Source organism: Megalobrama amblycephala, linkage group LG17 (assembly GCF_018812025.1).
Source record: "Megalobrama amblycephala isolate DHTTF-2021 linkage group LG17, ASM1881202v1, whole genome shotgun sequence".
Taxonomy (NCBI): Eukaryota; Metazoa; Chordata; class Actinopteri; order Cypriniformes; family Xenocyprididae; genus Megalobrama; species Megalobrama amblycephala.
In genome coordinates, this window is record NC_063060.1 from 25721242 (window position 1) to 25734633 (window position 13392).

At 34.9% G+C, this 13392-nt stretch overlaps 1 protein-coding gene across 4 annotated transcripts in view; it reads right to left on the reverse strand.

The window, feature by feature from the left end:
- Nucleotides 1-13072, reverse strand: part of greb1l (GREB1 like retinoic acid receptor coactivator) — a 58603-nt gene extending 45531 nt beyond the window's left edge. For all 4 annotated transcript variants that reach the window (XM_048163361.1, XM_048163362.1, XM_048163364.1 and 1 more), the window contains exon 1: nt 12842-13072. The gene's annotated coding sequence lies outside the window, so the exon portion shown is untranslated. The remainder of the gene's footprint in view (nt 1-12841) is intronic.
- Nucleotides 13073-13392: the final 320 nt, after the last annotated feature.

A 13392-nucleotide genomic window follows, 5' to 3' on the forward strand; every position in this document is an offset into this window, starting at 1 on the left:
ATTAGCCTTTTGAAGGAGAGGAGGAGGAGGTCCAGGGCCCATCTGCTCCAGATAAGAGCCATCCTGCTCGTCAGCGCCCAGGATAACCATGACAGGACAAGGAGATGCACATCCATCTGTGCCACATCCCAGAACACTAACACATCAACACAATCATCTGTGCTCTTCCTTCCTTTTAAACTGTACAAACACAGTTCACTTACCTCTAGACATACTTCATACCTGAAATCTGCTCTCTTTGTAAATGCTGGAGCAGTTCACACATTCACAGCCTTGTACTCAATATCAGGGCCATAACCACTACAGACAGTTCTTAAACATTACATTGCCCCCAACCCCAACTTTGAATATTTGGTGACATCCTTGCTCAAAATCATGATCAGATATATATTGTTACTTAACACAAAACACTTTTAAATAGGGGACCTTGTTCTCTAAATAATTATTGTTAGTTTAAACATACTAACATTTTTCAATTATGCAAATAATCTTTTTAATCTCAGTTTTTACTTATGAGTAGTGGAGATTACATTTTTAAGCCACTGTCCTGTGGACTGACATGTTACAATTTAAGTAAAACTATTTTAAAAGAAAATCTGTCAATTCTAAGCTGAGAGAATACATGTGATATTTGTTATTTAGCATTCAAAAAAATCATTTGTCACATCTGCAGGCAAAAAAAAAAGTGATTAAAAGGTAAAAACCCAGAGATATATACTTTTCCTTAAATATATGTAAATTTTAGCCTAAAATCTCAATGTTGAATAAAACAAAGTTAGTGCACTACTAATATATGGTTGTTTCTTTATTATTAAAATTTTAATAAAACTAGAACATTTAATAAAATCGTTTCTGTCCAAGGCTGCACATGATTTATTTTGCTATTGGTGCTGCTTTATCTTGTACAGTAAAACTTGCCATGTGGGGAGAAAAAAAACAGGGTGACAAAATGTAAGAAAACAGCTTTCAGGTCCAAACAAAGATATATTAGCTGATGTGAAGGGCTTTGGAGGGGAGCAGCCCACCTCCCGAGAAACGATCAATGCACATGAAAGCAAGAGGTCACCAACCTTTGACATCTCCATTCAGAGGGGGGAGGGGATGTGATCTTTTGTAAAATTAGCTACATTGATCCAATTGTGTGATATTGTCAAATCCAACCCCAGACTGTGCGGCAGACACTTCTTTGAAATGTATCTTTCCAGAGCTAAATAATGATACCCAAATGCTTCGTTAATTAATAGACTCATTAAAAAGCTTGTATTTTGTTATATCAAAGTGAATATTGTAAAATAACATTTTAAACTAATCTCTAACTTATGTTTACTATCATTGAGTTTATAGTCACAGTAATGAGAAAACATTTTGATGATTTGGCACTTATTAAATTAATCAGTATCCAGCTTCCTCTGTCATTATTACACATGGGAGGGAAAGACAATGCAAAGAAGAGTTTCATGCATTCTTGCCCTGTCGTTAAGAAGGGGACAGGTTAAAAGTTTACAAGCGGCCAGGCAGAAGACAGTCAGGTCTCTGCTGCAACAGGACATGGGTCACTGCTGATTCCCAGAGCCATCAGGTGGGGGCATGGACCAATGGATAACATCAAACTTCAAGGCGGAGGTAAACTTAACTACAAATTAAGCATGCAGTTTTAAGCAGAGAATACTTTTTAACCTCAGATCGTGTTTATGACAGACGAAAAAAAAAAAAAAAAAAAAATCAGTGAAAAAGGTCATGGAGGCCTTTGACTGTCATGGACAGATGGTCAGATTCACCATGAACACTTTATGACAGATACTGAAGGTCAAGGAATGGTCAGTTTGTACACTGTCATTACCACCTTGGACTGTTTCACATAATATTGTGTTGAAAACACATCAGAAAAACATGACAGAAAAACACAGAAAAGTTTTGTGACAAAGCACAAGTTTTGTTACAAAGCACTTGTGACTTTTTAAAGAAACACTCCACTTTTTTTGAAAATAGGCTCATTTTCCAAGTTGAGTTGAGTTTTACCATTTTCTAATCCATTCAGCCGATCTCTGGGTCTGGCGGTACCCGGTATACTTTTAGCATAGCTTAGCATAGTTAATTGAATCTGATTAGACCAGTAGCATCTCACTAGAAAATGACCAAAGAGTTTCAATATTTTTCCTATTTAAAACTTGACTCTTCTGTAGTTACATTGTGTACTAAGACCGACGGAAAATGGAAAGTTGCGATTTTCTAGGCCGATATAGCTAGGAACTATACTCTCATTCCGGCGTAATAATCAAGGAACTTTGCTGCCGTACCTTTAAATTAGGCATTAAAACTCAGTTAGTCAGTGATAGCTCAATATTAACCATAATCAGTGTAAATGGATTATGAGATGTCGTTGAGGTACAAAAATATATGGAGGAATAAAGATTCCTCTTTTATATAAGATTTATATATAGCCCAATATAATCATAAAGGACTGTGGGAAATTTAAAAAAAAATGTCAATAATGGTAAGCAGCCAAATTTTATATTCCTAGAGAACACAGTTTATATATTAGTAATTCATCTGAACCAGAACCATATATTCTAGAGGAATGTCTAAATATCGCAGAGATAAAGAACAGACTGTGTCCTTTTGCCTGACAAAGCAAAATATTGCATACTCTTACAAGAGAACATTGTAAATTTGAAAGGGTGTTTTATTCAGAATATTTTGAAATATGTAAAAAAATGAATAAAAAAAAAATAAAAAAAATGTGAAAGCCATGTAAAACCCAAATAAATATACTGTTTAAAGACCCCCTGTGGTGAAAATCAATGTTGTTTATATGTATATGTGGTGTTTTTAAGGCAAGCCATGTGCAAATTCATGTCAACACCAGTGATAAGTATTTTCTCCTGAAAACTGCAGTAAAAAAAAAAGACAGTCTCAAACCCACGGCTTGAAATCACTGGTGTCTGTGACGTCACAAACTACGTTGTAACCAATCACGTCAGGGTGCCGGCGGGTATTAGTATATCATTAACGGCAGGGGAGTCTCGAGAGAAGCCAGGTTATCCAGGTATTTTTCTGTTGATATGAAAATCAAGTAGATTTAGCAATATGGCATGTGTATGATGTATATTACAATGTTATGATGAACTATATGCCTTTCTCCACCGACGTTCTGAGTTGTTTGCAGCGTTTTTAAGGATACTTTTTGAAGGCAGCTGTTTGACTCTGACATGGCAAACAGAAATATGGTTTGTGTAACATTAGCAACACACATTATTAGCTGTTTGATAAAGGCTAATCATATCAATTACCGCTATGTGTCCGATGCTGTAAAGAGCGATACCACTGTGCAGCGTTTACCTCAATAATTTAACCAAGTGGATCTCTGAGCTGGCGTGAGCGAGTGGAGGTGGGACTAATTGCATAGTCATTGATCTGCATATACGAAATGAGGGTGTAGAGTTACATTCAAGCTAGGTATGAAGAAATTTTTTTCACAGGAAAAAAAAAATGTAATTTTGGTGATCAAAGATGAGTTTTAAGGGATAAAATTATTTACTACATGGGGACTTTAAGAAAACAAGATGTTAACCAAATTATTGGGAAATAGCTTAGTATAGAAAATCTTTCCTTTAAAAAAAAAAAAAATCTGCAGTTCCACTAGTTTTGGCCAAACAGACAAAAAAAAATCCTATTAAGAAATGCAACACTGATATAAAACAACACAAAGAAACACAACTAAAAGTGCTTTATTTCACCACTCTCTGGACTACTTGATTCTGACTGGTCATCAATTGCAGCATTCTGTAGTCAAATATTTTGTACAATGACATAATAAAAGGGCTAATACGCAGTTAGGGTGATACTGCTTCACATCGGGGTCCTGATCACCCTTATAACTGGATGAACATTATGCCCCACTTCACTTCTTATTCCTTTTTAAAATAATTTAAGCATCTAGTCATTTTTTGTCTCAGCAAGTGGTGGTTTGTGTGTGAGCAGGAATTGTACAAACCGAACAGTGTGTCCTGAAACATTTATATAAACACATAATAACTCAAATGGATTTTCAAACATTCTGCCTGCCAAGAAACACTACACTGCACCACAGTAATAACATTTATAGCCTCTCACTTTTCACCAGAAATCTTTTTACAATAAATGCTCAGAAATGCTGCAGAACAGAATGATGAGCACCATTTAATAAAAGCAGTTTACTGAATCAATGGAGTATTTCAAGTTACTTTTATCAACTAACAGCATAATAGCAGCGATCAATTTGCTTCTCCTGCTCACTAGCTGACAGCTGAATGCTGAACCTCTTCCTCTGACCTTCACCTGGTAACCATGGCCACAAGAAGAGGAAGCAACATTTATCTGTGTTCCTTGAGATCTGCTTCTTTCACAATGAGGCAACATTTTTATCACCCACATATTATATTTATAGGTTCAGGTTTTTGAAACTTAGTGCAAAACTTGTCTCTGATCTGCTCTATACTCTATACTGCTCTATACTAGCTCTATACTAGCAAACAAAAATCTGCATTCCCTGTTGAGCTCAAAGTAGCTATAATTATCTTGACTGATGCACTGTTGATGAAATCCACTGGAACAGGCTGCTTAAGAAAGACCAAGATGTTTGTCTAGAGAAAGAAGCACCTGCTGCCTGAGATTGTGGTGAATTTATTCCAAGCGTTTCAAACAATAGAAGGGATTTTAACAGCTAGATAGGCATCTTTTTATCTTGCCATCTGTACACGTGAGATTTTTGCTTTACTGTATCACAGAGATGATGAATACACAGGGAACAACAAAATAGGGCCTTGAAATGATTGCCATCTCTTTTGAATGTGCATTAATGTGTTTGGGTTGGTAAAATGTATTAAAGGTGCTAAAGAGGATCTTTCTGTCGACTGAGAAACCAAAGACTGTTAGTGAGTTTTTGAAATGAGCGCATGCGTAAGAACAACCCCCCTCCTTCACAGCTCAATTCGAGTATTGGAACACGAGTGTTTACCACCGGCATTCGCTGTGTCGTGTTTGTGGATTCATTATGTCGGACTCACCGCAGGTAACTCATAATCTGTAGTTATTACTCCTGTCTCCTGACAAAAACATTGCATGCAGCGCCTGTGGAGTGTGGAAAGTTACTGGAGCGCGCAGCCGCACGTCTCTCACAAGGAACGTAATGGCAGTGATTGACAAGCCAGAGGGCCAATCGTTTACGCGATGATCGCGTAAGCGATTGGCTGATGTTTTTAAGGCCCTACCTCATGCACAGATGATGTATATTAATATTATTCCTTTCAGTGCACCTAATAAATAGTCTTTTATCAGTTAGTAAAGACAGTTTCAAGTAATATTGCAAAAATGTATAAAACAAAACATCCTCTTTAGCACCTTTAATGTTTTTGAAAGAAGTCTCTCATGCTTACCAAGGCTGCATTTATTTGGTGAAAAAACAGTAAAAACAGTAATAATATTTTTTAAAATGTAATTCATTCCTGAGATGGCAAAGCTGAATTTTCAGCATCATTACTCCAGTCGTCAGTGTCACGTGATCCTTCATAAATCATTCTAATGTGATGATATGATGCTCACAAAGCATTTTTTATCGATATTGAAAACAGCTGTGCTGCTTAAATATTTTTGAGGAAACCATGATAATTTTTTTAGGATTGTTTGATGAAAAGAAAGTTCAAAAGAACAACATTTATTTGAAATAGTAATCTTTTGAGTCTTTACTGACCATTTTTAATCAATTTAATGTGTCCTTACTGAATAATAGTATTAATTTCTTATATTACTCATACTCATACTGAAAATGAGTATTATAGACCATTATACAGTATTTGGCTATTTTCAATTTATCAACATTAGACAGTGTCCAGCTAGCCAATTAATATAAGTGTTATCTTCAGGTAGACTTGCCGATTAACGTTTTTTACAATTTTGAGGGAATTTTGAGTAAGCTTAATCGAATGAAAATTAAGCCTTTTAGGGTCATTAAGATATTTAGCATTGTAAGATTATTTTTAAGACAGTTCTACCCAAATACTCATTAAAATATCGCATATGGCAAGTTTGTTTTGTGTGTAATTTAATTATACTTAATAGTGATTCTCATACAGTAATTTAGACATGAATTAAAGGTAGTACAACAAATGAAAACATTATGTATAAAAATAATACATATATATATATATATATATATATATATATATATATATATATATATATATATATATATATATATATATATGGAAAATCGAGGAGAAAATGTGCCAAATTTTCATGAAAATAATGTCACAATGCTACATAACTAAAATAAGCATCAATTTCTTTAAGCAAAGGATTTTCTTTTTATTATACATCCTTTTAATTTTAAGATGAATTATAACATGGGCATGTTCATGACAGGTTTTGTGAGATTCACCAGACTATTTTTAATAAAAGCCATCTAAAAAAAAAAACAACAACAACTGCATAAACACCAAGCATTCGGCATCAACTGATTAACTGATTGAAAAGTGACACTATAAATCAACACCAGTAAGAAAACGCCATCTTTAATTTTAATGGTAATTTAAGCAACTTAATTGTGTGCTGATTTTGCTTATCTTTGTTCAGTGATTGATCATCGTGTTACACAGATCAATACTGGATACTGAAAGCCAGCCCCTCTTGACTTTATTGATATCCAATGTAGTTTATATTAGATTTTCTTCCAACCCCCTTCTGTTATGACAGAAAGAAGATCAGCACACACATGGTCATGTCAAAACATATTAGAAGAAAGGAAGAGTATATGTAATATCTCTAAGGAGGAGGCCTTGTAAAACTGTTACCGTGGTAACAGGAAAACTAAAAATAAGAAATCAATCAACAATGAAGTGTCTAAGTCACATTCAGCTGTGTTATCTATGTAGGAGATGTCAAGCAGCTTTCAGCAGAACCTTTGTGTCCTCCCTGCAGGTTCCTGGCCCACAGAGACAAAGGGGTTTCATGTATAACCATGGATAAGAGCTTTAGAGTGAAGGAGTGCTTAATTATTGGTAACCAACAAACAGCAAACAATCATTGGCTCTCTTTTCAATCAGTCCTTTGGAAACATGTCAGCCAAATGTAGAATTTAAAGTTAAATGAATGGGCTTCAGGAAGAGGAATGACAGATGCTGTCTTAAAAGGTGATGGGCCAAAATGGAACCAAGGAAGCTGTTTAGCTGTACCATGAACCATGAAGATATGAGAGCACTGTGTGTAGAATATTGGACTGTGAAATGCGTGAAATATAGATAAAATATTGAGCAACTAATTTAATTTGAATTTGAATAACATAAGCTTTTCAAAATCCTAGACAGTTGGTGAGGCTGGATGATGTTGTATATATCTACACCCATTCACAATGATTTTCAATGTTACAAAATTGAGCAACATTGTGAATATCACAACGTTAATGCTTTAATGAAATTAACCCTTGTGCACCAATTTAAAAACATTACTCTGAGATCCTTGGCAGATTATTGCTGAAGTTAAAAAGTTCAAAAATTAAAAAAAAAAAAAAAAAAAAAAGGTTTTAATTTATGAAAATTATCTATGAGCAATATTTTATATAAAATACATATTTAATAAAACATGTTAAACTCAAAAACTGCTTGAAAATCAAAACCATAAATCTAAACAAGCTGTATCCCAAATTTTAAGTTGATATCTCAAAAAATTCACTTTCAGTAAGATTTTGTTTAGACACAGTACCAAACGTTTTCCATTAGATCGATTTGTGATTTGCACACTCTCACACTCCAATGAAATGAAAATGCAATCTATACATTTTCTAAATGCATTTTATTCATCTTATTGTGAATGACTCATCCATGCATATTTCATTTAAAAAAAGTTTTGACCTCGTAATATTTAATCAAAATTTCATAACTCGACCTGCCGGTGAAAACAACAGACTTCTCTGACGAATGCCAGACTTCTCTAATCATTTAGTTGCTTAAACCTGTCTCTTTCTAACAATCAGCTGTAAGCTCACATTCAGACCTGGCTCCATCTAGTCAACAACCAATGAACAAAACCAAGTCCTTGCCCTATATTTTTTTCTTTTTCAATAATCCATTTCACTCAGATGTCTGTCACAAAGAAAGACACAGAAGAAAAGATATGTTACTGCTTCTGTTTCTGTTTTTAAAAAGACTTTAAACAGTGAATTTATTTGGCTACAGTGGCGTTTGGTGTAAATTTTGCTTCCTCTGGGAGAAAAAACACCATTTTATGTCATTTCAGAGTGAATACATAAATACTAAAATTGGGTGTCACCAAAGGGTCTAAAAAATATCAAGACTCGTTAATCAAAAATTTTCCAGTTAAATCTCCTAGCAATAGTTGGTAGTTCAACATACCAAGAGGGCAGGACCAGATCAGAACCTTGACTCCTGGAAAGTAACACTATTCCCCCTCCACCCCTCCAAAAAAAGGGAAGCCAGTCAGTCAAAACCTCTTTTAAGTAAGAGAAAGAAGCAGAAAGAGATGTCTCCTTACACACTACGTGAAGACTGACTGATGTCAGCAATGTAACAGAGGCTATTCTTATCTCCTCCAGATTAACTTCCAATTGTTTTGGGCAAACAAAGGCTGCATCTTAGGAAACCACCTCCTAAAGGTCCAGATGGTCACCGTCCAAGACCCCTGACCTAAAGGCTCCGCCAGGGGACACAACTGCACATGCCTCCAGCACCACAAGGCCACCCAGCAAACTTTGTCTTTTCAGCCAATCAAACAAGGGATCGCACTTTCACAAGCTCTAAGCTTGTGCTGATAAAGTGGCAGCTTAGCCAGTTGGTCTGGCTTACTAATCACCCAAGAGTGGTAAATTAGAAGCAGGAGGAACCAGATTGAATTACCACTAAAGACTGATTGCATAGAGAGTGTACAACTTAATACCTGACCAATGCCAACTTGATTAAAACCTGACCTCACTTGAGCCTCCGTTTCTCCCAAGGGTTCTTCTTCATCTTATCTAAACACCTTAGGGGGGTCTGGCTGCATACTGGGGATTGTAAGAGACTATTCTTTTTTTAAGCTGATTTTAAGGGAATGGTTTATATAAATTTGAAAAGAATTGACTAGTTTAACAGGTACAACGAGCACATCTTGTTTTAATGTGGCTTTTAAAATAATTTTCCTGAGTGTAAATATAAAGCATATAAAGCAGTCACTCTTGCTTAGTGAATATTCGCTTCCTTAGAGGGCAAGTTCAACCAAAAAAAAAGAAAATTCTGTCATCTTTGTTATCATGTCCTTCCAAGACTTTCTTTCCTCTGTAGAACACAAATTCATACAGCTTTGGAAAGACATAAGGGTGAGTACAGTACAACTTTGCTGATTTTCAACCAGTATGTGTTACAATGTCGAGTTAGTAAATGTAAATGAACAGTATCTTTCTCCGTGTTACCTGCACCCAGAATTCCCCATTTTTTTTTGAGCAAAAGTTTATTTGTTATTCAAAATTTTTAATTTACATTTATTTTATTATTAAAAAATATTTTAAAAAAATATTAAAGGGATTTTTTTTATTTTATTTTAATATGTTCCTTGAGAAAATGAATGTGCATCTGTATACTGTATCCAGTGTCAGTGATTACAAGCGGTTCTATTTGCTTTTGACGCAACGCAACGCTCACATTGAGTGTTGGCAAATGTCAGCCATTAAGCAACTAAACGCCAGTGGGCGGGGCCTATGGTACGATGACATAACTATACGTTGCTGTCTTGTTCTGGGGTCATATGCAAATGTTTTTTGCCAGTGTGACGTCACAGGTCACCCAATATAAGAACAAGCTGTTTTTGGAGCTTGATTAAATAAATGCTTTATTTATAATAAGAAAGACATTTTAAAGGATTAGTTTATTTTAAAATTAAAATGTCCTGATCATTTACTCACCCCCCAAGTCATCCAAGATGTTCATGTTTTTCTTTCTTCAGTTGAAAAGTTTCTTCAGTTCCAGGATTATTCTCCTTATAGTGGACTTCAATGGCCCCCAAAAGGTTGAAGGACAAAATTACAGTTTCAGTGCAGCTTCAAAGGGCTTTAAACGATACCAGATGAGGAATAAGGGTCTTTTCTAGCAAAACAATCAGTCATTTTCTAAAAATTTTTTTACATTTATATGCTTTATAAACACAAACGATCGCCTTGCAAGTGGTTCCGCCAGACCGCCTTCCGTAATCTTCAAAAAGCTTACGATGTATATCGGAACTGGCGCCGCGTTCGTTCCGTAAGTAGAATAGGGAAGGTGTAGGACATACAGCGTAAGCTTTTTGAAGAATACGGAAGGGAGTCTGGAAGAAGCACTTGCGAGGCGATCGTTTGTGTTTATAAAGCATATACATTTTTATTTATATTTTTAGAAAATGAACGATCGATTCGCTAGATAAGACCTTTATTCCTCGTCTGGTATCGTTTAAAGCCCTTTGAAGCTGCACTGAAACTGTAATTTTGACCTTCAACTGTTTGGGGTCCACTGAAGTCCACTATAAGAAGAATAATCCTGGAATGTTTTCATCAAAAACCTTAATTAATTTTCGACTGAAGAAAGAAGGACATGAACATCTTGGATGACATGGGGGTGAGTAAATTATCAGGAAATTTTAATTTGAAGTGAACTAATCCCAGGACGTTTTAATGGTACAAAGACCTCTTATATGTCAAAAGATGAAGGCAAATTTGATTTCTCATGATTTCTCAAAAACTGTTTTCATCAATGATAATACTCAGAAATGTTTTTTGAACACCAAATCATCATATTAGAATGAATTCTGAAGGATCATGTGACGCTGAAGACTGGAGTAATGATGCTGAAAATTCAGTTTTGCATCACAGGAATAAATTACATTAAAATATATTCAAATTGAAAACAGTTATTTTAAATTGTATTTCACAATGTTACTGTACTTTTGATCAAATAAATGCAGCCTTGGTGGATGTATATATATATATATATATATATATATATATATATATATATATATATATATATATATATAGTTATAATAATATGGTCAATTTTACAAAAACAAAATTGGTTGAAAATGTTCTCCACTGGCAGTGATTTATTTTATTGTATTTACATTATTTCAAAAAAAAAAAAAAAGTAAAAAAAAAAAAAAAAAAGCAAAATAGTCTATCTAATCTAAAATAGTGGAATTTTCTTCACCTTGACTTCATGAAAAAGAAGTCAGCTGTATGACAGCAATAACAGCTTTCTGAAGTGTACTTTCAGTTTCATTACCAAATGCATGTTTAGGAGTCCAGCTTTCTCATAGCTGGCTTTTGACTTAGGCTCCGAAGTGTCTGTGACCTCTAAGGCCACTAAGCAGAAATGTTCAGGGGGTGGGAAAGAATGAGACCGTGAGGACACAGGAATGTGACCAAAACATTGCCTTTAAACCTTCAGGTCATAGGACCTTGAAGGACATCAGATGAATGTCCAGTTTAGATGGGAATGTGGTCAAGATAGACTGGTTCATAGGCACTGCACCAGGAATGCAACCTTCCCTGAGGATCACTAACTGAATATACAACCTTCATATACAAGACATCATTCAGTTCATGACTTTAACTACTTACAGCTAACAAGAGACAATCACAGACAGCTGATATACAAAAACGCTCTGACTAGAAGTCTTAGGTTTAATTCTGGATCCAATCCAATCCAATCAAATGATCATATCATCATCAGTGTTGTTCATTACAAAAACTCAAACGAGAGTAGAGTGAAAGCAGTACCTTGCAATGTGACATGCTATACTATTTTCAATTTTTTTATATAATAATCACTGCAGATATAATCATGTGTCCTCATATTAATTGGGCAAATATACAGAATATTTGGTTTAAAAAAGTGATTAAAAAGTCAGTTATTTTATAGCAATGAAATATGAGACCCATTTTGGGTTGAACAGTTCTTAAAAGACTCATATTTTTCTTTGAGTCAAAAATATTTTAATAATCTGAAGAACCTTTTTTCCAGTATAAAGAACTTTTTGTGAAAAGGTTCCATGGACGTTAAAGGTTCTTCATTGAACTATTGATGCCGATAAAGAACCTTTATTTTTAAGAGTGGATACACTTTTCTTTACATATTATTCATACAAATTTTGACATTTAAAAAATGTTAATGTCCAAGGTTTCCAGCGATTTGTCAAGCTAATTTTTCTGTTTTACGACTTTCAACAGTCTTAAAAAAATAAAGCTCACCCATATATTAATGACAGGAGCGAACCAAAACAAGCAGAGCCCGAGATAAACAAACAACAAATGTCCAGCAAGCTCTGTTTTGACGACAGTCAAGCACACCTAACAGTTTATTTTAGACTGTTTATTTTCTACAACTTTATGACCCTTTAATTTGATGTATGAGCCCTAAACACGTGATCGTTTTATAAACTCTGCGTTATTTCACTCCCATGAAGATTATTTCATTGAGAAAGCATACAAGTTTAGCAATAATAGAGGCTTTAGAGTAAAAGCCTACATTAATCTTTATCTTTTCGGTCCTGTAAGTATCTGTAAATAAGTGTTTTGAGATGACGATAAAGTTAAAGCCACAAGATATGCTATCAAGCTTTATTGATTGTTAGCAAATTGCGTAATTTTTGGTATTTTTTTCGGAATAAAAGAATCAAGGTTTTTATTTGAATCTACAGCAGTAAGAATGTATCTTTTGGCCAAACTCAGTTTATTTGGCATCAATTCTGATTCAACCTTGAACCTATGTATCACGCATGAAAAAATGAAATAGCACAGTTTCTGAATAGTCTCTGACTCTGTCCGGTGAGCGGGGTTGTGATAACTTACCGAACTCTGTGAGCAGATGAGCGGTTTCGTCCAGATGTAGGAGCTCGGCTTTCTCTTCGCTTCTCTTCAGCAGATTTCACTTCATTTTGGCTCTCGCGCACTGACTGCCGCTGGGAAGCTCGACGTGACGTCAGGAGAACTGACTGTACGTTCTGTCACGTCACGTACCATTTGTTTTCGGTGTGTATATCTGACCAAAACGACCAGCTCCATGAAACAAACAGGGACAAACTGAGGTTTTATAAGAGTTACTCCAAGGATAATGGATAATAGGCTACACACATTTTTAAATCACAATAAACTTGAATAAGCTCTAACACATTGTGCTTAATTATGCGATAAAGTAAAATAAATAATCATGCCTCTTTCATAATTTAGCTATCAATGATTCCCGATTCCCGTCTTGCTTTAATAACAAACTAGAACGTTTTAGTAGCCTGCAGTGCACTTACTAGACAAACAACAGTTTGTGAGTAGCTGAGGACAAACTATTCAATTGTTAACTAGGCTTTAGGAATGTAATAATGTAAAAAAAAAAAAAAAAAAAAAAA